A 24853-nucleotide genomic window follows, 5' to 3' on the forward strand; every position below is an offset into this window, starting at 1 on the left:
CCCCCCACACACACACAAAAAAAAGAAACTGGGGGAAATCATCTGAAAAGGAATATATCTGAGCCTTATAATTAATATATCAGACACCTGCAGTTTATCTATTAAAGCCCTATGAGAGAACTAAGAAAATCCCCACAACTTACTAGCAAGGCTACTGCTATATTTATATATAGATATATAATCAAATTCTACAAATTCCACCTTACTGGTGTGAATGATGGCTCGGAAGCAACCTTAAAATTAATAGTACACTTCTTAGAACACACACAGAGCAAACAGAAGGCTTGCAATTCTCACACACTAGTTCTCCAGGACTTTCCCCCAGAATGTAAACACACATAGCAAATGGTAGAGGATTCTTTCTATTATTAGGTGTACAGAAACCAATTTGAGCTCCTGGTACCGCTGGAAGCAGCCCATGTTCCCTCAGTTATAGACCAAAGGGTTAATTCAAATGCCGGGGAAAGAGGGAGAGAAAAAGCCCTGCCTATATATTATCATTAACTGAGTTCAATGACCTTTGGACAAGTGAAGCAAAAAGAAAAGAAAAAGGGGGTGGGAGAAACCTTAACAAAATGGTACTGAAGCAGCTGGGTCAAGTGCTAAGACAACAATGCACACAGTTTGGTGGAATGAAGAGGACTACATTAGTATTAGATCTGCCTGCTGCAGATTCTGGGGTGGGGGTGAGGAGTAGTGCTTTATGAGTGGATGCAGATAGCCATTAGCCCTGTGATTTGTGGTCCCATGTAAACTCATTGTGGGATGACTGAAATGTTGAAGAATCATTGTTTCGACACTAGTGATCTTTGCTTCTTCCAGTACACAGGCATTAGTTCGCCTGACTGTCTTCTGTCCAAGGTACTGTTATAAGAATTTTAAGGTCAAAGTGGGAAACCTCCCCATTCTCTCTTTCCTCCCAAATCAATATGTCCATAAATAAAAAAGTATAATAGTTTTATGAATCAAGTGAACAACAGACAGAAAGACACAATTATCTCTGTGCCACTATCTTGTTTGATATAAAGTCCTACCTGCTTCCTTGGTAGTAATAAATCAAGTTTGCCTTCACTATTGGTGTTCTGCTTTAAAAACCCCACCCAAACTCACACTTTGACTGCAATCCTGTGCACACTTATAGCACAAGCCTAACCATCTCTACTGTACTCAGAAGTAAGTCCATCAACTCTTTGCTTTTGTAATTGGTTAATTCAGTGCTCTAATCAAACTCTGCAGCCCTGGTCCCTTGAGACAGAAGCTGACTCTCATTCCCTGGCTTTTCCTTGCACCAGGAAGCTGACCAAGTTGAACAAGAAAGAACAGAAGCAAGAGGTGTCTGTGTTCTATGGAAGAATTATAGGCAGACATCAGGGCATACATATACCGGTATATATTGAAAGGCTGCAAATAATTCAGATGGGTGAGCTTTGAATGGCTCATTGCTTTGACCTCACATTCTGCAGGAGGCAAGAACAGGCTTGTAGGGGAAAGAAGACTTCAAGAGATGGCGTGATTATGAGCAATTCTAGTGTTCTTTTTCACCATAATTTTTTTTAAAAAACCCACAGTGGTATTTTCCTCCACCCCTGCAACCTTTTTTGGCCTGTTATTTTCTCAGCTCACAGAGGGCAAGGGTTGTTAGACAGTGAATGACTTTAATGAGTGGGGTGTGGCATCTCTTCAGCTGCCATTCACTTTGCAGCCTTGATGTCACCAGAACACCCTGGGGAGTATTTGGCTAGGTGTCTGAATGATAAAGGGAACAGTTCCTTAAAAATGATCCTATAAAATAAGTCCCTTTGAGTTCAGTGGGGCTTAATGCTGAATAAGTAGGTATAGGAATGCAGTCCAAAATCATGCAAATATTGCTTAGATGAGACCTTAGGAGCCATTGAGTGATGTCTCCTGGGGGAAAGGATTACTCTTCAGTTTCAGAGCCTTTTGCTGTTGGTATATCTGACAATGGTTTTTCATTTGCAAAGAGTTTTATCCCTGTTGGTGCTTGTATAGTATTATCCTCATTTTTGGGAGGGCAATGGAAGATGAAGGGCAGTGGCTGGTGAGGTAGGATGGGAGACAACGACCAAGCAAGCCACCTTTAGCAGGGACTGCTGCTTGGTGACAGTGGAGGAGGCAGGGAGAAGCTAAGGAGGCCCCTTGCAGCTGTGCAGTGGGTGAATTTCATTTCATTTCATTGCACTTTTAATTTGTATACCTCCCTTCTATATTACTATACACAGGGCAGTTTACAAGCTGAAGAAACAACAAAATAGACAGCAAAGGTCACACACCTAATAACAATCTGATCCAATAAAAAGAAGCAATATTAATCAGAATATAACAGTAAAGGGCAAAATTAAATTATCAGCAAATAATTAAACAGGTTACGCTTAACAATTACAATAAAGAATTACAAAACAAGAATCAATAAAAAGTCATGATGCGCAAAATACCACAAAACATACATAAGCCAACGATGTCCTCACTGTGCTGTGCTGCAGCCATTCACTAGCATTGCGACTGCTGTCCTCTGGGCCCATTATGCCAGGTGTGGGGAACCTTTGGTCCCCCAGATGCTGCTGAACTACAGCTGCCATCAGCCCCAGCAAGCATGGCTAATGGGCAGGAACGATGGGAGTTGTAGTTCAGCAACATCTGTTGAGCCAAAGGTTCCCTACATTCCATCACAGTGCCCCGATGCACCAGGAGCAGTTTAGTCCTGCTGGCCACATGACCCGGAAAGCTGTCTGTGGACAGCTGGCTCCCTCGGCCTGAAGGGAGATGAGCGCCGCACCCCATAGTCACCTTTGATTGGACTTAACTGCCCAGGGGTCCTTTACCTTTACTTTACATGTGTCCTAAACCATTGTGCAGTATATCGTTGCCTAGATCAGGGTTGGGGAACCTCCAGCACACCAGCTGGAACCCGTCCACCAAGCCCTACACTAAGAAATGTGACATTAGGACTTCTGCATGTCCTCAAATTCACAGGAATATGGGAGTATGAGCCAAATAAACTGATGAAAAGGAAACAGTTTATTTAAAACTCTCGACTAAGCCTTCAATAAGATGCCCTCTTACCTGGAAGTAAATCCCCTTGAGCTCAGTGGAGTTTATATTTGAGAAGGCACATACTGTAATAGAATTGAGCTGTTACACTGTGTGGCATCGTTACAACCAGCTCTAAAGTCTCATTTTTCAAAAGCAACTGTTGCACTTTTATACGATTGCTATAGTGACCATGGACCAGGTTGTTCACTGAGGGCAGGAATTGCTCAGCTTTTCACTTCCTTCCTTAGGGCCTATCCATTGTTCTGACTTTGTGCCTTAGCTCAGGAGTTAACGTCACTTTTCTTTCTCTTTGCAACTGAATATCGTTCTGTGGTGGGAAGGAAGGGCAATCTTTGTTCAGAGGCTCTCGGTGCTTGCCTGAGCCATTGTCTGCTGCTCTTATTCATTTGAGATTCTTTGTTTCCAGCTGAAACCATAATAATGGAAGCAAATTAGACAGATTCAGATGACATATGTGTTGCTTCTCTGCAGATATGCAAAATGGAAAGGAGCCCCTGTTTCTAAAGCACAGACATTCATGGTGTTTGTGTGTGTGTGTGTGTGAATTACAGCTGTTCCGAGTTTCTTTCTCCCTGGGATGTGTAGAAAGCAGGATGCAGTTCATGTGAGCGGCAAGCTGCAATTACTCCCAAGGGGTGGTGGTGGAGAGAATGGCAGGTTTCTGACAGATTTAAGCTTTAACAAGCAGGGCTCTGTTCCTAAGCAGTTACCCTCCATATATAAGTCGAGCTGTTTGTTGTCAGGGTTTTATTTTACCCCAGAAAATGTGGCATTGCCAAACAGATGTAGGCTTGTTCAGGCGGGGAGGGGAGTTTTGCTTTTGTTAAAAAAAAGGAGGGAGGACTGCGATTGCACCTCCTCCCAGAGGCATGAGGTCTTGCAATTGTCTGTTAAAAAGTATTCTCTTTCAAAGCAGCACTTTCCCACAGACATCTACCATTGATGATTTTACAGCTCTGCTTGGTCAATGAAGCACTGTGCAAAATAAATGGGCAAAGCAAAAAGGAGACACCAAGGACTGGGGTGTCCTTATGTTATTGTGTGTGTGTTTTTTTTTAAGGGGGGTGGGGAGAGATATAACTTAGCAGAACTTGGGTGTGTGTTATTTTCTTAATGCCCCGTATCTTAGAGCAGGACTAGATATGAAATTGATTGATTGCATTTACACCCCATCTTTTTCTCCCAAAAGCCGAAGGTGACATATATGGTTCCCTCTCTCATTTAATCCCCACAACAAGCCTGTGAGGTACATTAGACTGAGAGACAGTGATTGGCCCAAAGTCACACAGTGAGCTTCATGGTCATGTGGGGATTTGAACCCTGCTCTCCCTAGTTCCTAGCCTGACACTCCATCTACTACATCACACTTCTTGTCAAGTTATGGGCTTCTTCCCTGTAACATTTAGCCATGCCTATGGGGTAGCTCAGTTGGCAGAGTTAGCAACTCTTAATCCTAGGGTCATGGGTTTGAGCCCCATGTCAGGCAACAAGATTTTTATATTGCAGGGCTTTGGATTAGATGACCCTTGTTGTCCCAGCCAACTCTACAATTCTGTGATCTTATAGTGCTGTCATGTCTGATTATCAGCACATATTTGGATCCAATTCAAAGTGCTGTTTTCTTTTTAAACCTTTAGAGTCTTAATCCAGCTTTCCCTAACCTGGTGCCCTCCAGATGTTTGGGACTACTACTCACAGGAGCTTGTGGAAAGCTGGCAGCTTGGAGGCTGATGGATTTAACCCACATGAGCCTATGGCTGTCTTCCGAGGCCCTGCTCATTGACCCACGTGGAAGATGGGCAGGTGCTAGAAACAGCCTTCTCTGTAGTAGCCTTCAGCTGATGGAACTTCCCCAAGAATGTGTGGTTGGCCCTTGGAGCTGGCGTATTTTAAAAGGCTTTAAAAAACCAGCACATTTAGAAGGGCTTTCAGTTGGAGTGTTGTATTGGTCATGCTGTTGCTTTATTGCTTATGGTTTTTATCAGCACTGAATTATATTTTAATGTAATTTCTGTATAGTCTTGTGGTTTTTTTTAATCCCTTGCCCCTCAGGTCTGAGATCTCTTCCCCTACTTTAGATGGAGGGAAGAGAAGAAGAGAAGGGATTTGATACCCCGCCTTTCACTCCCCTTAAGGAGTCTCAAAGCGGCTAACAATCTCCTTTCCCTTCCTCCCCCAGAACAAACACTCTGTGAGGTGAGTGGGGCTGAGAGACTTCAAAGAAGTGTGACTAGCCCAAGGTCACCCAGCAGCTGCATGTGGAGGAGCTGGCTTCAGCAGCATGCTACTGAATGCCAGTTGTAAGGTTAAAGGTGGTTACGTCTAGTCAAAGGTGACTATGGGGTGCGGAGCTCATCTCGCTTCAGGCTGAGGTAGCCAGCGTTCATCCACAGACAGTTTTCTGAGTCATGAGGTCAGCATGACTAAACAGCTTCTGGTGCAACGGAACACTGTGACAGAAGCCAGAGCGCACAGAAAGATGGTTTACCTTCCTGCTGCAGCGGTACCTATTTATCTACTTGCATTGATGTGCTTTTGAACTGCTAGGTTGGCAGGAACTGGGACAGAACAAGGGGAGATCACCCTGTCACAGGGATTCAAACCACTGACCTTTCGACCAGCCATTTGTAGGGGAGCAGTATCAGCTATTGCCTTCATGACTTTGTTTGCTTTCTTTCAAAGGCATCATCGTCGTTGTTGTTTCTCTATACCATCTTTCATCTGAATATCCCAGGGCAGTTTACAATATAAAATGACAAAAATACATACCATAATAATAAAGGAAAACAATACCCCTCAGTTTAGAAGGTTTAATTAGCCAAAGACCTGGGAGAAGAGGAGGTTTTTTTTGCCTGGCACAAAGGTGAGCCTCCCTGGGCAGAGCATGCCACGAGTAGGGAGCCATTGCAGAAAAGGTCCATTCTCATATTGCCGCCCTCCAGACCTCTCACAGAGGAGGCACACAAAGAAGGGCCTCAGATGCTACGGTAGAACCTTATTGGTCACCCTGAAGAAGCAGGGTGCGGGATGAGATGTATATATGAATTGTATGTATTAGATTTCTATCCCACCTTTCCTCCAAGGAGCTCAAGGCGGCGACACACATTGTTTGCCCTTCCTCATTTCCCCCCTCACAATAGCCCTGTTAAGTAGGGTAGGCTAAGAGGCAGTGACTGGACCAATGTCACCCAATGAGCTTCATGGATGAATGGGAATTTGAACCCTGGTCTCCCAGGTCCTGGTCCAACAAACACTCTGTTACACCACATTGGCTCTCAGAACCTTTGGGTCTTTTGTTCTTAAACAGTTACACTCCTCTGAAAATGCAGATGCATGTCATCATCAGATCACAGCTTCCTACATCTTTCTAGTAATGTAATTCAGACCAAGAAATTTGGCCAGGGGTGATGTTGAGGTTGGGGTGGAGATATGCATCTAAAGGCTGTTTGAACTGACTGCAATGAGGAACACAATTGGGAAGGGGTCAGCTTTCCCCCTGACCTGTGGTGACAGCAGTGTCCTGGGGGTGGGGGGAAAGGCAAGCTTGGCTTCATGTCAACTCTGCCTTTGATTTAAGCCTCAAGGGCACATCTCTAACTTTTGACCCACTGGATCCTCCTGAAAGCACTGTGGTTCACTTCATGCAACTTGCTTTCCAAGCACTTTCTAAATAAAAGATCAAGGGCTTCTTTTCTTTTTTGGAAAGGCCATCTGTTTGGGTGTGCAGGTTTGACAACCCAGGGAAAATTAAATAAAAGAAATATCCACAAAAATAGCATCTGAATGCCAAAGAAAATAGAATGGAATGAAAAAGTAATGGCTGACATAACAATTTGTTCTCAATAAAAGTACTTTAAAAAAAAAGCAACAGCAACAACATAGTTTTTCCTCTCCGGTGTAAAAGCTTCCTCATTCCCAAACCTTTAAAACAAGCCTCTCTTTGCACAGGATAGGTTGCTCAAGTATAAAGAATGAAACTTCACCCATAGCACAACCTTTTCCTCATTGCTCCCATTCTCAGGTGGCATTCTTAGATATTTTCTCTCCCTTGTCCCATGTTGTAAATAATGTAGATAAAATAGTCAAATTGCACACAACACACAACGCAAAAAGATGGATGGAGTCCATATATAAAAAGGTAAAGGGGCCCCTGACCATCAGGTCCAGTCGTGTCTGACTCTGGGGTTGCAGCGCTCATCTCACTCTATAGGCCGAGGGAGCCGGCGCTTGTCCGCAGACAGCTTCCAAGTCATGTAGCCAGCATGACAAAGCTGCTTCTGGTGAACCAGAGCAGCGCATGGAAACGCCGTTTACCTTCCCACCGGAACGGTACCTACTTATCTACTTGCACGTTGATGTGCTTTCGAACTGCTAGGTGGGCAGGAGCTGGGACCGAGCAATGGGAGCTCACCCCATTGCAGGGATTCAAACTGCCGACCTTCTGATCAGCAAGCCCTAGACTCTGTGGTTTAACCCACAGCACCACCTGGGTCCCCACCATCTGTCTATCTCAGGCATGTCCAACAGGTCAATCCTGATCTACCGGTTTATCGTGGGGATGTTTGTGGTCGATCACGGTACCACTAATACTAGTGATCTCCTGGGTGATCCTTATTGGTCCCCCCCAAAAGCTCAACAACTCTGGTCAATCTCCACCCCCCCCAAAAAGCTCACTACCAGTTTTTCTATACTGGGAGTAGATCACAGTCTCTTGGGAGTTGGACATGCCTGGTCTATCTGGTCTATCTATCTTTTTGTTGTTGTTGTTTAGTCATTTAGTTGTGTCCGACTCTTCATGACCACATGGACCAGAGCACACCAGGCCCTCCTGTCTTCCACTGCCTCCCACAGTTTGGTCAAACTCAGGTTGGTAGCTTTGAGAACACTGTCAACCATCTCGTCTCTGTCATCCCCTTCTTCTTGTGCCCTCCATCTTTCCCAACATCAGGGTCTTCTCCAGGGTGTCTTCTCTTCTCATGAGGTGGCCAAAGTATTGGAGCCTCAGCTTCAGAATCTGTCCTTCCTGTGAGCACTCAGGGCTGATTTCCTTCAGAATGGATAGGTTTGATCTTCTTGCAGTCCATAGGACTCTCAAGAGTCTCCTCCAGAACCATAATTCAAAAGTATCAATTCTTCAGCGATCAGCCTTCTTCATGGTCCAGCTCTCACTTCCATACATGACCACCATAGCTTTAACTATACGGACCTTTGTTGGCAAGGTGATGTGTCTGCTTTTTAAGATGCTGTCTAGGTTTGTCATCGCTTTTCTCCCAAGAAGCAGGCGTCTTTTAATTTCGTGACTGCTGTCACCATCTGCAGTGATCATGGAACCGAAGAAAGTAAACTCTCTGCCTCCATTTCTTCCCCTTCTATTTGCCAGGAGGTGATGGGACCAGTGGCCATGGTCTTAGTTTTTTTAATGTTGAGCTTCAGACCATATTTTGTGCTCTCCTCTTTCACCCTCATTAAAAGGTTCTTTAATTCTTCCTCACTTTCTGCCATCAAGGTTGTGTCATCTGCATATCTGAGGTTGTTGATATATCTTCCAGCAATCTTAATTCCAGCTTGGGATTCATCCAGTCCAGCCTTTCCTTTGATGAATTCTGCATATAAGTTAAATAAGCAGGGAGACAATATACAGCCTTGTCGTACTCATTTCCTAACAAATTAAGTACATCCAGTGGAGCGGAAGAGACCAATAGTGGGTTTAATGGTCAAGAAGGTGGTTTCTACCCATGATGTGGAGGATAGATCAGGACCCCCATACACACTGCCAAGGCTTGCGCTTTGGGGAGGTCATTTAGGTGCTGCCATGGCAGCGGTATGACTTCACCCCTGGAGGCTTCCTCCATTGTCTATCGAGACAGATGGATGCCAACAGCAACCAGTTCCCATGCTTTGTCAACTACTGCTTAGATTAGAAGGTGGTACCTGGGGACATTTCCATTGTCGAACCTGTTGAGACTTGGGTGCTATTAACAAAAGGCCTGCTAATTTCACATTGTGCTCTTGCAATATTTTCTTTCCCCAAGCAATGCAACAGAATGGTAAGTGGGTTCCGTGGGATCATATGCCTTGTAATTATGTAGCTGAGGATCCTTGTTTTGGATATGACCATTTTATAATCATCATCATCAACAACATCTGAGGAGCACAGGGTTGTTTACAATGTAGAAATACATAACATAGTAACAAACAAAAATAATCACACACACACACACACACACACACACACACACACACCTGGTCCCAGTTTAAAAGATTTCATTAGCCAAAGGTCTGGGAGAAGAGGGCTGTTTTTGCCTGGCACTTAATGATATGTAATGAAAAACCTCCAATAAAAACTATTTTAAAAAAACTGATATGCAATGACGGTGCTAGGTAAGCTTCCCTGGGGAGAGCATTCCAGAAGCAGGGAGCCACCACAGGAAAGGCCCATTCTTGTGTTGCCACCCTCTGGACCTCACATGGATGAAGCAGACGAAGAAGGGCCTCAGATGTTGATTGCAGGGGCCAATTTGGTTCACGTAGAGAGAGGCATCCTTGAGGTATTGAGGTCCTAAGCTTATTTAAGGCTTTATAGGTGAAAACCAGCCTGGGAGCTCATTGGCAGCCTGTGCAGTCAAGCCAACAATTGGTGTTATATACACAAACCTGACCAATATGTATGTACTGTATCTATGTTCCTCTGCTACCACACCTCTTCCAACATTTGTTCTCATATCCTGGGATGTGTATTTTGTTAAGGATGCTGGGAACTGAAACTCTGCGAGGGGGTAAACTACGATTCCCAGGAATCTTTGGGGGAAGCAACAACTGTTAAAGTGGTATAAATGTGCTTTAACTCTGTGGTGTGGATGTGACCTTGCTATGCTCTGTGTCCACACTCTCAGCTACTGTGCTACATCTGCTAAAGGATGCCTACATTTTTAGTTATTTATTTTTTAATAAGGTTTGTATACTGCCCTTCATCATAAGGTCTCAGGGCGGTAAGGCAGTCCATTTTCTCCTGCTGTGTTACACTCATTTTGAGTAAAGCAGTGCATAATGCTACTTTGGGATTCCAGCCATGCCCCATGGACTTGAGCTCATGTTTAAGCTGACTTTTGAGGCCTCCTCCCTCCTCTTCTTACCAAAACACAAACAAAACCTTTGGCTCCCTGTTAGCCTGTCCCACTCAGCCGTGCCAAATGATAAAAGGTCCCCTAATAAATAGCTTCTCCATCTTCTAATTCCGGGGGACGGATCAGGGTGGGGGTCAGCTGTTCCCAGCATGTGGTGGGCATAGGAAGGAACAAGGGTCTCTGTGTACATATAATAAAGAGAGTCTACACAATGCTCTCTCCCTCCTCCCCTCCCTGCCCCATTAGATTTAAGTCATGGCCTTAGGAAAACGCTGGCTTTTCTAGCGGAGCTATTCAGTCCAAAACAATGCCTCCGACAAGCAGCCAGAGAAGGCAAGGCAGCACATTCCACATATGAAGCAATTAGTTAAGAGGCTCCGCCATCTCTCAACCTCATTTGGGCACAAAATCAAAGAAACTGCCTTGATATCATAGAACAGTAGTTTGGTGATGACTTCAAAGGTCACCTAGCATAACCTTCTGTGGTGGGGCAAGATCCACCACAACAAAGAGATTAAGTGTGAGTGAGTAGCAGAATCAGGGGCTCAAAGGTTGCCTTGGCCGATTTCAAATGAGGCAAGCGTCTGATGTCAGTCCTGACTATGCCAGCCTTGTCCACATAACAGTATACATACCTGTCGTTGTCTTTTGTAGACAACTGGCAGCTGAAGTATTTGGTCCAGCCCCAACATAGGTCCTAACTTTAAGTAATGATTCGATATGCATCTCAACTGCCTTGGGACGCGGGTGGCACTGTGGTCTAAACCACCGAGCCTCTCGGGCTTCCAGTTCAGAAGGCTGGCAGTTCGAATCCCCGCAACAGGGTATGCTCCTGCTGCTCTGTCCCATCTCCTGCCAACCTAGCAATTTGAAAGCATGCCAGTGCAAGTAGATAAATAGGCACCACTGTGGCAGGAAGGTAAACGACATTTCTTTGTGCTCTTGGTTTCTGTCATGGTGTCCTGTTGCTCGGAAAGCTGTCTGTGGACAAACGCCGGCTCCCTCGGCCTAAAAGCAAGATGAGCGCCACACCCCATAGTTGCCTTTGACTGGATTTAATCCTCCAGGGGTCCTTTACCTTTACCTTTTTACCTTGTCTCCCACTAAATAACATGCGATAGATGTTGTTGGGGTACCACTTTCATCTTTCCTGATTATTGGCCATGCTGGCTGGAACTGATGTCAAACAACCTCTGAAGAGGGGAGCCATGTTGGCTGCCCCTTGATAAATAAAGGGCCCTCTAACCTTTTGTTCTCCATTCTTATAAAGCAGCTGAGGTTTTGTCAGAGACCTCCTCTTCTTATGTGCACCAGTTGCCTGTTCACATTTGCTGGTGGCTCAGCTAATGCAGGAGTGAGTCATGGTGCAGATCCAGGATTGCTCAGATAAAGCCCTTGTTGAAGAAATAGTTGCTGACCAGATTTCCACACATTTTCAAATCTTCTCTCTCTCTCTCCCCCCCCCCCGACACAGACTTGCAACGCTTTAAAATATGAACAGATTTCTTATGACATTGTTCACGGGCTCAGATCCACTGCAACAGACACAAGACTCAAGTCCACAAAAGCTGGTGCATTAATACATTTGTTAGCCTTTAAGACTTTGAGAGTCTTTAGTCTGTTTTAGCAAAAACAGTAGGTGCGGGTGTGGGACTAGGCCCTGGGAGACCAGGGTTCAAATCCCCACTCAGCCATGAAGCTCACTCGGTGACCTTGGGCTGGTCACTGCCTCTCAGCCTAACTTCCCTCACCAAGTGGTTGTGAAGGTAAAATGAAGAAGGGGAGAATCATGTACTGTAGTTGCCTTCAGCTCCTTAGGGGAAAGTTGGTATATACATGTAATAAATGACTGAATGAAATAAAATAAATTGTGGCACCTCTTTGCTAGCTTTGCATAACAATGGCACAAGTGGCCGTTTCAAACTTTCCTCCACTGGAAGGGCCTGGAAGTTGGGATACAAATAATTGCAGCAAGGAAAAACAAAACTAAACGGTGGGATGTGTGGTGTCACGTGTAAAGTAAAAACGTAAATGAAACATTTGCCAAAGACAGTCAATGGCATGTGGACAGCAACAATCACATTACTGTACAGTAATACTATAGCCACTGGTTTAGAATGATGAGGAACTGAGAACAACTCAAAGAATAGAGATTGCTATGGGTGTTACACAGTTTCCACTGAAATATTTTTTAGGGGGGCGGGGGGCTTTGATGCCTGTCTTTGCAAGTTTGGAACAGGATTGTCTCCCTTTTGACTGGAGCTGGTCAGCACAAGATCATTGTAGTGGCCACCATTTACTTAGATGGCTTTAATAGGGGATTACACAAATTCATGAATAGCAGACCTATCAGTGACCATTAGCCAACATAGTTAAATGCAGCCCCCTTTGTCCAGAGGCTGTGAATAAAAATAGCTGGTGTGGGTGAGACTAGTCTAACAATGGTAAAAAAAAATTCCTTCAGTAGCACCTTAAAGACCAACTAAGTTTTTATTTTGGTATGAGCTTTCGTGTGCATGCACACTTCTTCAGATACAGTGAAATGGAAGTTTCCAGGCACTTATGTAGAGAAGGGGTGGGGAGGGGTGGGGATGGGGAGGGGGGATCACTCAGAAGGGTGGTGGAAATGGGTGATTGACTGACTGATAGCTGTAAAAAAAAAAGTGGCACCTTAAAAGGTAAAGGGACCCTTGACCATTAGGTCCAGCCGACACGGGGGGGGGGGGGGCGATTTGAACCACTGACCTTCTGATCGGCAAGCCCTAGACTCTGTGGTTTAACCCACAGCGCCACCCACGTCCCTAGTGGGGACCTTAGAGACCAACTAAGTTTGTTCTTGGTATAAGCTTTCGTGTGCATGCACACTTCTTCAGATACACTGGTAAAATACAAAATTAGGTTTTTATTTTGGTATGAGCTTTCGTGTGCATGCACACTTCGTCAGATGCACACGAAAGCTCATACCAAAATAAAAACTTAGTTGGTCTTTAAGGTGCTACTGAAGGAATTTTTAAAATTTTGTTTCGCCTCAGACCAACACGGCTACCTACCTGTAACTGGTAAAATACAGTTGTTTGCCTTGACCTCAATGTGAAGTTCATTAACTATGGCATTGACCTTCCGGTGCCAAAATATTGCACTGTGATCTCTGCATTTTGCTCCGCCCTACAAACTGAGGAACAGATACTCAAACCAGGAGTCACAGGTATCGCCCAAAACAAAACCCCACCCAAGAGTAGCGGAGAGGCCTGTAGCTTTCACAATGCTTAGTCATTAACCCTCACTCCACCCAATTTCCTGGGAGCAACAGACTGCAAAGCAAGGAAGACTGATACAGGTACGGTATGCCAAGCCTCTATAATATTAAATATAAATAAAATCTTCAGAATATTTTGCAGGGGCAATGAGCACTTCGAGACAGTTGTGGGGGTGGGGGTGCCTCTCATTCACCATGAATAAACAACAACGAATAGTCTGTGGGACTTTAAGAACTGTTTTTAGTATGTCATAAACTTTTGTCAGCCAGAGCCTACTTCATATGTACGTACTGTGAGTCTGTTTAAATATATGTGTGTATATTTTTTTTGTGTATGTGTGTTTCAAATAATAACAGCAGAATTTACAACAAACAATTATAAGCATGCACATTGCTGATATTCTTTTTAGTCTAACTGGAGTCCTGTACCATCCTGAGATTTTTTTTTGAACTTATGCTTTTGTATTCCTGATGTTTATGACTTTAAGATCTGTAACTAAATGGACAGGAAGTTGAGTTGGCTATGGCTGCATTCACACATGGTGTTCCTTCCGTTAGTTTTACTGATTCTAAAGCTTGCACTTCCGTTGTGTTTTCTAATTATCTTTTCTCACATCAGAATCTTTAATAATGTTATGCCATTCTAAATTTCAATCGCACCAGTAGTCTTGTACTGCAATGTGAAAGGAAAGTTAGAAATTTGAATCCTGCCTCATTTAGCTTGGCAGGGCCTGCATTTTGGAACTCCTTGCCTATTGGGATCAAGTAGGTGCCTTCATAGAATCATATACAGTGGTACCTCGGGTTACAGACGCTTCAGGCTACAGACCCTACTAACCCAGAAATAGTACCTGGGGGTTAAGAACTTTGCTTCAGGGTGAGAACAGAAATCGCGTGGCTGCAGCACGGTGGCAGTGGGAGAGGCCCCATTAGCTAAGTGGTACCTCATGTTAAGAACAGTTTCAGGTAAAGAACGGACCTCCAGAACGAATTAAGTTCTTAACCTGAGGTACCACTGTAATTGTAAAGTTGTAAGGGATCCTGAGGGTCATCTAGTCCAACCCCTTGCAATTCAGGAATCTCAACTAGATCATACATGACAGATGGCCATCCAGACTATAGCTGTCAACTCTCCCTTTTTTTGTGGGAAACTCCCTTATTCCAAGCCACAGCTGTCAACCTTCCCTTTTTTTTGCTGGAAATTCCCTTATTCCAGCGCCGTTTCCTGCTGCTATCCTGGATTGTTAGATATACCATAGACTGTCCCCGAGACAGGTGAGGCTGCTGATCCCTTATTTTCAAATCCAGAAGTTGACAGCTATGCTCCAAACACTTTTTGGTGCCTGCTTAAAAATTCCTGTTTAGACAAGTCTACCCAGATGCTCAGAAAGTTGAGGGGATTTTAATATGTTTTAGTATTTTATTTTTTTGTATGTTTGAAAGTAGAGGTGTGACCCCCCCCCTTGATTTTACTTTTTTATCTTTTGTAAACTGCTTTGAGGTTGTTGTTTTTAACAGTGAAGCAGTATATAAATTTTACGAAATTAATTAATGCTGTACTTCTCATATATTTCACATAGTACATGAAACAATGCCGAGACCGCGCACATTTCCTGTTTCTGAGGTTAGGCCTTTACTCATTGAAGAACGGGAAGCAATAGTGCAAGATAATGGAAAGATTTCTGGGAAAAAACACATGGTTTGGAGAAGACTTAGTGACAAACTTGCCAAGAAGGAAATCAAAATTTCTCCCTGTAACCTTTATTTAGCTGTGGTATCTAATCGCTATGAGTTCTGCAAGACACTGGGAATTTGTACAGAACCTGTAGATTCTGACAGGGGAAATCATGAGTGTTCACCAACTTTATCCTCTGCTGAGTCCGAAGACTACAAAACAGAGGGAAGCCTTGAAGAAAGTAAAGAGGATGAATACTTTTGGAGTGAGCAAACAAATGTGGATGAAACTCTAGAGAGAAAGGAATTCACAATCATATTTTCTAAAGAGGAATGGGCTGAGATTTGCACCTTCGATGTGCTGAAATCTCATGTATTGAGGCACAAGCTAGACTTTTGTGTGCAGCCTCTTTTGAAATCGCCGTGTAAAATAAGATACAGGGAAGGAAAGGTCACTAGGTCAGACCTGGCGCAGCCGTATTTGAAAGTGGAAGGAGAATGCACATTTTGTAAGTCACAGTTCATAGGATGTGTTAAAAAAGCACCGCCAGCAGAAGCACCAGCAATAATGCAATGCTCTTACAAGGGCAGATTCAGTGATTCTCACCCACCAGATCTGAAAAGAAAGCTGTCTGCAGATGTCACAATGACATTTGGTGATCTTGAACCTAGTTATCTGCCTATGACAAATCTCCCGAGTGTGGCAAAGTGGAACACTCTGAAGGGAACTCGCCTGCATGACGATCCCATCTGAAGGTATTATCCGGCAGGTGTCGTATGATTACCTGTTTGTGAGATATCACAGTTCAGCACAGCTCCAGGTTTACCATCGGTACATGAACACTGCCAGGCTTCCAAGTCTCAGCATTGGTGCAACAGGAGGATTGGTCCAAATGGTTGATAGGGGTGGAAAGCGTGAAAAATCTAGGCACATACTTCTGTATAGTGCTGTTGTTCAAAACCCTGAGGCCAAAAAAATCTACCCAGTGTGCAGCATGGTGTCTGAACAACATGATGCAGAGACCGTCCAATATTGGTTGAAAATGTGGCTCCAAGATGGTGTAGAGAGGCCTAAGGAGGTTGTTGTGAGCACATCTCAAACTCTCATGTCGGCATGCATTCGGGCATTCACACCATTTCCATCGCTGTCAGACTACCTGGATGCGTGTGCAAAGATTTTGAATGACAATCGGGGATTGAAGAATTTGCCCTATAGCTACATCAGGAATGATGTAGGGCACATGATGAACCTGGTAGCAAGTTGGCCTAGTCTGCGGGGACAGCATCCACTGACTCGTAAATTCTACTTAAGTTCTATGCGTCTGGTGGTGCAAGCACGGGATATAAAAGATGTGAAGTCCCTGCTGAGACACATCATCACTGTTGCCGTGAGTGAAACTGAGGGAGAGGACAAGGATACAGGCCAGCCAACAGATTGTGAGCTAAGCAGACACACCCTTCTGCAAAGGATGGAAGGTTTTTGTCCTCCAGGAGATGAAAGGGAAGAAGAATGGAGTGAAGTATGTGCTCTTGCTGATCCCATAGAAAAGTGCAATGGTAATGCTTTCACACTCATGGTGGAGGAAATAAGGCGTACTGTCACCTCCAGTGTTGTTCTTGGAACTAGGCCTAACTGCCATATGCTTCCAGACCTGGTAAGAGACATACTTAAAATACTTAAAATTTCCCATTTGATTCCACTGTGGACAGCTGTGATGGTTCCATTCTATGGATATGGCGGTGTTACAGCCAGCAGTGCTCCCTGTAAGGCTTATTTCAGGGACTTGAAACATGCACACTTTAAACACCTATCCCTACCCACGCGCCTGGATGACTTCGTTTTCGAGCACATCCAGTCAATGGAAGGCACCATGAAGCTTGCTGCTGCAGCTCAAATGACATCTGCGGTCAATGAGGATTACATGGGGGGAAACGGCTCAAGAAAAGGTGACTGCTCAGTGTGCCAATGAGACAGTGCTCAAGAGAAGAGCAAAGTCGGCAGCAATACCCAGGTAAGAAATGCAGACAAAATGTACAAAAGCATTTTCTGGGAAGGGTGACAAGTAGAGCATGATCCATGGATGCCACAGACTCGTCACTGGGCCAGATGGGGCTTTCCTGAAAAAGGATGCTGAACTAGAGATAGCCAATGTGGTCCCTTTGGAGTACATCTCTGAAGGGCATTGGCCATGCTGACTCAGGGATGGGAGTAAAAGTGGAGGGCACCCTTGGCCTGATTCAGCAGTGCTGTTCTTAGGCAGCGCAGATCCCACACTGGGGCTACTGGCTTCATCAAAAGGAAAAGTAATCATTGGGGTTGGTTGGGAGGAGAAGCCATGAAGGATGGAAAGGAGTACAGGCAGCAAAATGAGATTGCAGATGTCTTTTGAACATCGCTCCCACTGTCTTTTGAACATCGCTTCCACAGACAAAAAGACTCAAAATGTATCTCAGAAGGCCAAGTTGTTAAAAGTTGTGTGGTAATCCTCAAAAGTCAAGGGTGTGCGAGGAAATTCTTATGATGCCATCTTAATAGAAAGGAGATCTTAAGAGAAAGATCGGGCAGGCAAGCACTGCCACCTTCTGGCCATCCACATTGATATGTTCCAGTTAGACCTGATTCATTGGTGATGGGCTCAAGTCATTAACCCTTTCTTTACCTCTTTTATGCTGCTTGGTGTTTGTTTCAAATTTTGTTGACTGCTTTTATATTCCTCTTATGTCTTGCTATTTTAATGTTCTTTTTGTTTTTTAAAATTTTAAACTTGTTGAGAGCTGCCCTGGAAACCTACGTGTGTGTGTGTGTGTGTGTGTGTGTGTGTGTGTGTGTGTGTGTTTAAACGGGCATTTCTTTTATTTTCGTTGCAGCAACGTTCCTCCTGCTTTTAAGTGATCAGCAGCATCTCTCTATCTCGGTTCTCATTTCCCAACTTGATAATGCCACTGAGGGACTTTGCGAATTCCATCTGGAATCTTCAGCGTCTTCTTCGAGGCCAGAGTGGACGACCTGCAGCCTGTTCAGCAGTGGAGGCAAAGTGAGATTCTCCCGGGTTCATTGCGCTGCCTGGCTTGTGATGTGAAATGAGCAGGCACTGGCTCTCTGGCAGCTGCTGTTGCTGGACAAAACAAGAGTGCCACATTTCAATCTCCTTCACACAGCCAGATGAGCCTTGGTTAAAAACAAACAATAGTGACCCCATGGGAATTTTTCATCAGTGCTGGCCAGAACGTCTTGTATTTTTTAGCCCCCCCCAAAAAAAACCCCCACAGTTTGATCCAACACCCTGCTCCTTTGCCATTTCCCCTGAAATCTGGCTTCTCGTATTCTAGAATCCTTACTGCATGTGTTGGGAGATAACTACCAATGCCTTCAGTGCTCTCTGACAAGGAGTTTGCCAAGATAGGCTTTCCAGCCTCACTGGGGCCAGCAAAGAGGATCTTCACCTTTGGCATCCTTCCTTGGACTAGGCCACATAGCCTTGACCTCATATATAGAGCCAACCTGAGCAAACAGCTGAAAGGGCAGATCCAATCCCCTGGAAACATGTCGAAGAATGGAATATAAATCAGTGTGATGTGTTTGTGATTCTTTTATATATAAAATAAGACTTGACTGAATGGGGATCTTGTGTGCACTCTGAAGTAATATTTTAATTTAAAAACTGTAGATATTCCCCCACTCTGTAAACAACAATTTCTAACAATTTCTCATCTCATTTTTTTTGGGGGGGGTTGTTATTGGGTTGTTTGGGGGGGGTTATTGGGTTGTTGTTGTTTTTTATTTTGAGCATGTGCTTTGTGGTTTTATATTCTGATTTTATCTTAGGAACTGCCCCTGAGACCTGTTAGTATAGCATGGAATTATTATTATTATTATTATTAGATGGAGCATCAACCTGTCCTTTGTCAGCTAAGCTGGGGGAGAGAAGCTTTTCTGCACTGAATCTGTTCTTTGTACAGTGGTACCTCGGTTTATGAACACAATTGGTTCCGGAAGTCTGTTCATAAACTGAAGCGTTCATAAACTGAAGCGAACTTTCCCATTGAAAGTAATGGAAAATGAATTAATCCGTTCCAGACGGTCCGCGGAGTAAGCGTTCATAAACTGAAGCAAACTTTCCCATTGAAAGTAATGGAAAGTGGATTAATCCGTTCCAGACGGGTCCGCAGAGTACTTAAACTGAAGCGTTCATAAACTGAAGCATGGGTGTAATTGGTTCCGGAAGTCTGTTCATAAACTGAAGCGTTCATAAACTGAAGCAAACTTTCCCATTGAAAGTAATGGAAAATGAATTAATCCGTTCCAGATGGGTCCGCAGAGTTCATAAACCGAAAATTCATAAACCGAGGTGTTCATAAACCGAGGTTCCACTGTACAAGTGCTATAAACATTGAACAAGTTCATCTACTCAGGAGCAGTTTAGAGAGAGGCACAGTCCCAGAGCTTTCCTCAGTTCCACTTTCCAGCCACACATAGTTTCCTCACTCCATCACTAAGGTCTGAGCAAGGTTTCAGGACGGTTCTCCATTTCCAAATCTATCCATGCTGCGCTGTTCCAAAGTTTCAAGATAACAATGAATTGGGAAATGTTCTGGTCTGGAGGCCATCCAGCAGGTGGACTAATATTCTGAGCTGGCTAAAGGCAGTTTCCTATGAATGGAATTAAGTTTCCATCCTCTCCCAACCCAAAAACTTTGCTTGGAAGGTAAGTGTGCCTCTTGAACTCCTCTCCTTCATATGCAGGGGAGAGTAAGAAGGCACTGGAAGCATATTAAAACCCTCAAGTGGCCTTTAGGGGCAGGCATTGATCCCAACCATGAGATCCCAAACGTCGGTATTCTGAGTTATGTAGTCCGGGCACGTTTTGTCTCTTCCACAGATGCAGCGTTTTACTTTACACAGGAATGAGTGGCAGTTTATTTGGGAGAAAGTAAAGGCATGCCTTCAGGGTCACCCCTGGGATAGCCCCTGTTTATGAGAAACACGTTCTGCCTCCTTTCAACACTGCCCTAGACTGCAACATGGTAAAGGGTCCAGTCGTGACCAACTCTGGGGTTGCGACGCTCATCTCGTGCTATTGGCCGAGGGAGCCGGCGTACAGCTTCCAGGTCATGTGGCCAGCATGACAAAGCCGCTTCTGGCGAACCAGAGCAGCACACGGAAACGGCGTTTACCTTCCCCGCTGTAGTGGTACCTACCGTATTTATCTACTTGCACTTTGACGTGCTTTCGAACTGCTAGGTGGGCAGGAGCTGGGACAGAGCAATGGGAGCTCACCCCGTCCTGGGATTTGAACTGCTGACCTTCTGATCGGCAAGCCCTAGGCTCTGTGGTTTAACCCACAGCTCCACCCACGTCCAGCAACATGGTAGTCTGTCCCATAAAAGTCAACTAGCGGGACTCACAAAAACAAGGAAATGATGAAGTGTGAAGAACTCCTGTCCAGGGTTCCAGCTAGCTCTCTTTCAGGAAACTCCATTCCACCCTCTCTGTGCTTTTCTGTTCCCTCCTAGCCCCAGCAGTCAGCCAGCATTCAGTGACCACTGAGCATGCTCCCTAGGTTGTGTTGGAGTTGCCACCCTTTTAGGGTTTTCCTCCCTAAATATTCTTTGTACTTCTGCAAACTTTGGGGTTCTCCCAAGTCTCCTTGTGCTTGGATAGTGCCATATTGGCTGCATAAGGATAAACCAGGCATCCCCAACCTTCGGCCCTCCAGATGTTTTGGACTACAATTCCCATCATCCCTGACCACTGGTCCTGTTAGCTAGGGATCATGGGAGTTGTTGGGGATGCTTGGGATACACACTCAGTTGAAATATATATAGGAGCAACCCAGAACTGAGCCACACACCCTCTTTTTTTAACATATCCCCAATCTTTTGACTGCAGATCTGGATTCATTTTGTTAATCATGCTAACTGGGATGATAGCATGTATGGAATGAAAACTGGGATGAAAACTGTATGGAAGAGAATGTTGGGATTTGGCTGTAATAACTATATAGCTATGCTATGCTCTAATTGATCATATTTAAAACTAGTTATGCTACAGATGTCTATTCTGTAGATCTATCTAGTTATGACATTCTATGCTGTAGATAATGTTTTTGAACTACATTTCTTTAAAAACTGTTTTTCATCCATTGCAATCTGTGGGGAAATAATCTGTTTTCTGGCTAATCTACCAGAAAAGGAATGGATCATTTTTGTGGTTTTTTTTTTGGTGGGGAAGTGATTCTAGTTAGTGGATCATACAGCTTGCCAAAGGTGGAGAAGATATCTCCTGTTTTGGGGACTGGCCTAAAAATGGTTGGTTTTCCTATTACTCTGGGTTTTATTTGAGTCAGTTTGGCTGTGCTTTGGGACTGGCATTCTCTTCAATTTTTTTAAATATTTGGGTTGGTGGTTTCTGTGCTCTGCTTAGGTACTTTGTAAAATTCACCTAATAAATTGATTAAATCCACATAAAATGCTATTTTAATTCTTCCTTTCATGTGTTTTTCTTCCTTTGTATTATTAAAAACCCCACCTTGCCATTCCTAGTGTTGCTATGTGTCACGCTTTCCTCTTAAGTGTTAGTTAATATGTCCTGTTCATTGTTGGAGGTCAGTTGATACTAGTGGACAATTTGTCTGCCTTTTGTCTAAACTAAAGCTACTATTGAAATGTATCTTGGCTCACACTTACTAGTAACAGGATGGTAGGGGGCTGACACTGGATAGAATATTCTGCTTGAAAGCCTGGAATTTTGCAACCACAATTTTTATTATTTTGATGAATTATGTAATTATGAAAGTCATGGGGAGTTTTCTAATTTATATCATTAATCCTAGTTGCACAGGCATTTTTTGTATGTGTAAAGTTTTACTTCTGTTCATTTATTAGAAAACCTGCTAAGAGTTGGAGGACACCATAGAAGCTCTCTGACTTTGTCTTAATTGCCAGATTATGTGATTTGTGGACAGAGTTGTATAGATTCTTCCTCCACTTTACCATGTGGATGAGAAGGGATATAATTCTTTTCTCTTTTAAGAGTCATTACAATACGAGTCAAAAGAAATATCCATTTAGGGAAGAATAAATGGTGCATTGAAGGCCTAATAATTGTGTGTGTGTGTGTGTGCATAAAATAAACAACAAAATGTCACAAAATCTCAAGACACTATCTCTTCTCTGGTGCTTTGAATCAATAATGATAATGATGATAAGAATGGTGGCGCTGTGGGTTAAACCACAGAGTCTAGGGCTTGCTGATCAGAAGGTCGGCGGTTCGAATCCCTGCAACGGGGTGAGCTCCCGTTGCTCGGTCCCAGCTCCTGCACACCTAGCAGTTTGAAAGCACATCAAAGTGCAAGTAGATAAATAAGGACCGCTCCGGCGGGAAGGTAAACGTCGTTTCCGTGTGCTGCTCTGGTTCGCCAGAAGCAGCTTTGTCATGCTGGCCACATGACCCAGAAGCTGTCTGCGGACAAATGCCGGCTCCCTCGGCCTATAGAGCGAGATGAGCGCCGCAACCCCAGAGCCGGACACGACTGAACCTGATGGTCAGGGGCCCCTTTACCTTTACCTTTACCCTGCCCATCTGTCTGGGTTGCCCCGGTCACTCTTCAAACAGAATATAAAGAAAGACAACAGAGTATCCAACATTAACCAAGTCTTCTTCTTTTTTATGCCTAAGAGCTTTTGCTTGAACTCTGAATAAATCTTAAAACATTTTAAAAGTGTATTTCAAGGTGCTGAGAGAGACCCCTATTCCCCTCACAGAGCTACAGAGTTCTCAAAGTTCTCTGGGACGAGGCAATGCAGCCCTTTGAGGGAAAAAGGGGCTCTTCTGCTAACAACTCTCAGCACCCTTAACAGACTACATTTCCCAGGATACTTTGAGAAAAACAATGACTGTTTAAAGTGGTATGATGCTGCTTTAAATATATAGAGCAGATGGGGCACTCAAGCAATTAAGATTGTGTTTGTAGTAACATGATCTCTAGCCACTCTATAGATCAGGGATTTTCAACCCTTTTACAGCTCAGGAACCCTGATAAGTGTATCGATATCCTGCAGAAACCCAGTCCCTGCTCCTGCCCCTCCATGAAGTGAAAGAATGAAACAAAAATGGGCTTTAAGAAATTCACTATTTAACAATAGAAGAGGAGAAAGTGTGGGTGGAAAGTAGCAAAACTTTGTGTCATTTCTGGGGAATGGTTGCCAAACCAGAAGGTTCCATAGAACAAAGACAAAGAACAAGGTTCCATAGAACAAAGTTTCGATTGCTGGAAACAGTGCCCTCAAATGATTTGCAAATGTCTGGCAGGTCATACTTTTTTCCAGACCTTGCCCTCAAGAACCTGCTGTTTTAACATTTTGGACAGTCACAGTGTTCCGGAAGAGAGACCTTTGGGACGTCTCCTTTATTCCTTTCTTGTGTCTGGATGTTTGAATATCTCTTCTGTTGTTTTGTCAAAGGGAATGGCCATTTCCCACCCTGTCCCAGCTTGTGTAAGGTCACTTCCAGACAACATGTTGATTAAGCCTACATTTGTTGGGCAAAGGTTTTCAGGGAGGTTAGAGCAGGCATCCCCAAACTGCGGCCCTCCAGATGTTTTGGCCTACAACTCCCATGATCCCTAGCTAACATGACCAGTGGTTGGGGAAGATGGGAATTGTAGTCCAAAACATCTGGAGGGCGGAAGTTTGGGGATGCCTGGGTTAGAGGATGTCGGCATTCATTCTGATTTGTATGTGGGGAGGTTATACAAAGTATCATCACTCAAGTTGCTATCCCACACTTCCCAGTCACTTTCTTCATAGCAAAGTCTACCGTATGATTCTCCTCAGACATGCTTGCTGGGGGCTGATGGGTGATGTAGTTCAGCAATATCCACAGGGCTGCAGGTAAGACACCCCTGTGTTACTGTGGGGGTGGACGGGTAGTAGATGCCTTTTCCTAAGAAGTAAGACAAGGCTAGATGGCTGTACTCCTTTGCTCAACACAAGATGCTCTGTGGTGTGGTACTGCAGGCCAATATTTGTAACACAGCTGCAAATGAGGACACTTCATAGCATTGCCTTGTGAGTACATATCCACATGGCATACTTATCTACACTACATACTCATTCCCCTTCTACAATATTCTTGGGAACTGTAGTTCTTTTTCTGAGTGGGGCCCAAATCTTGCTGAGAATTCTTAGCACCTTCGCCAAACTACAATTCCCAGAATATTTTAGTGGTTTAACTGGTACAAAACCATTGAATGCTTATGGTGCAAATAGGCCTTACTGACTTCCACCCATTAGAACAGAGGTCTTTCTCTATAAAGTGGAGGATGATTATAAAAATGATACAAATAATAGCTGCTGCTACTGCTTCTGCTAACAGCAGAAGCAACAACAACAACAACAATGACAACTACAACCAGAACGTTCTCCAGTCAAATTGTAAACCATTCATCCAGGCAGCCAGGGATACTCTGATTAACTTGCTAAGATAAACACAAGGGAGCCTTCAGACAGCTGCTATTTTGGAGTAGGATTAAATCACATAATAGAAAATTAGAGCTGTACAATCGGAGCCGATTTGGCACTCTTCAACAACAGACCTCCTCCCCCCCCCACACACAATTAGACTTTATGTGATGAGGAACATGATGAGGAACAATGGAAGGTGTTGAATAATGATTGCTTGATGCAACATCATGTAATATCCCTGTAAACAATTAGAATGAATGTC

General features: G+C 44.0%; 1 pseudogene; it reads right to left on the reverse strand.

Annotated features, from left to right (window-relative positions):
* Window positions 1-17419: 17419 nt before the first annotated feature.
* On the reverse strand, window positions 17420-18672 carry LOC118091746 (intraflagellar transport protein 22 homolog pseudogene; annotated as a pseudogene).
* Window positions 18673-24853: the final 6181 nt, after the last annotated feature.

This window comes from Zootoca vivipara, chromosome 1 (assembly GCF_965207765.1).
Source record: "Zootoca vivipara chromosome 1, rZooViv2.hap1.1, whole genome shotgun sequence".
Lineage (NCBI taxonomy): Eukaryota > Metazoa > Chordata > Lepidosauria > Squamata > Lacertidae > Zootoca > Zootoca vivipara.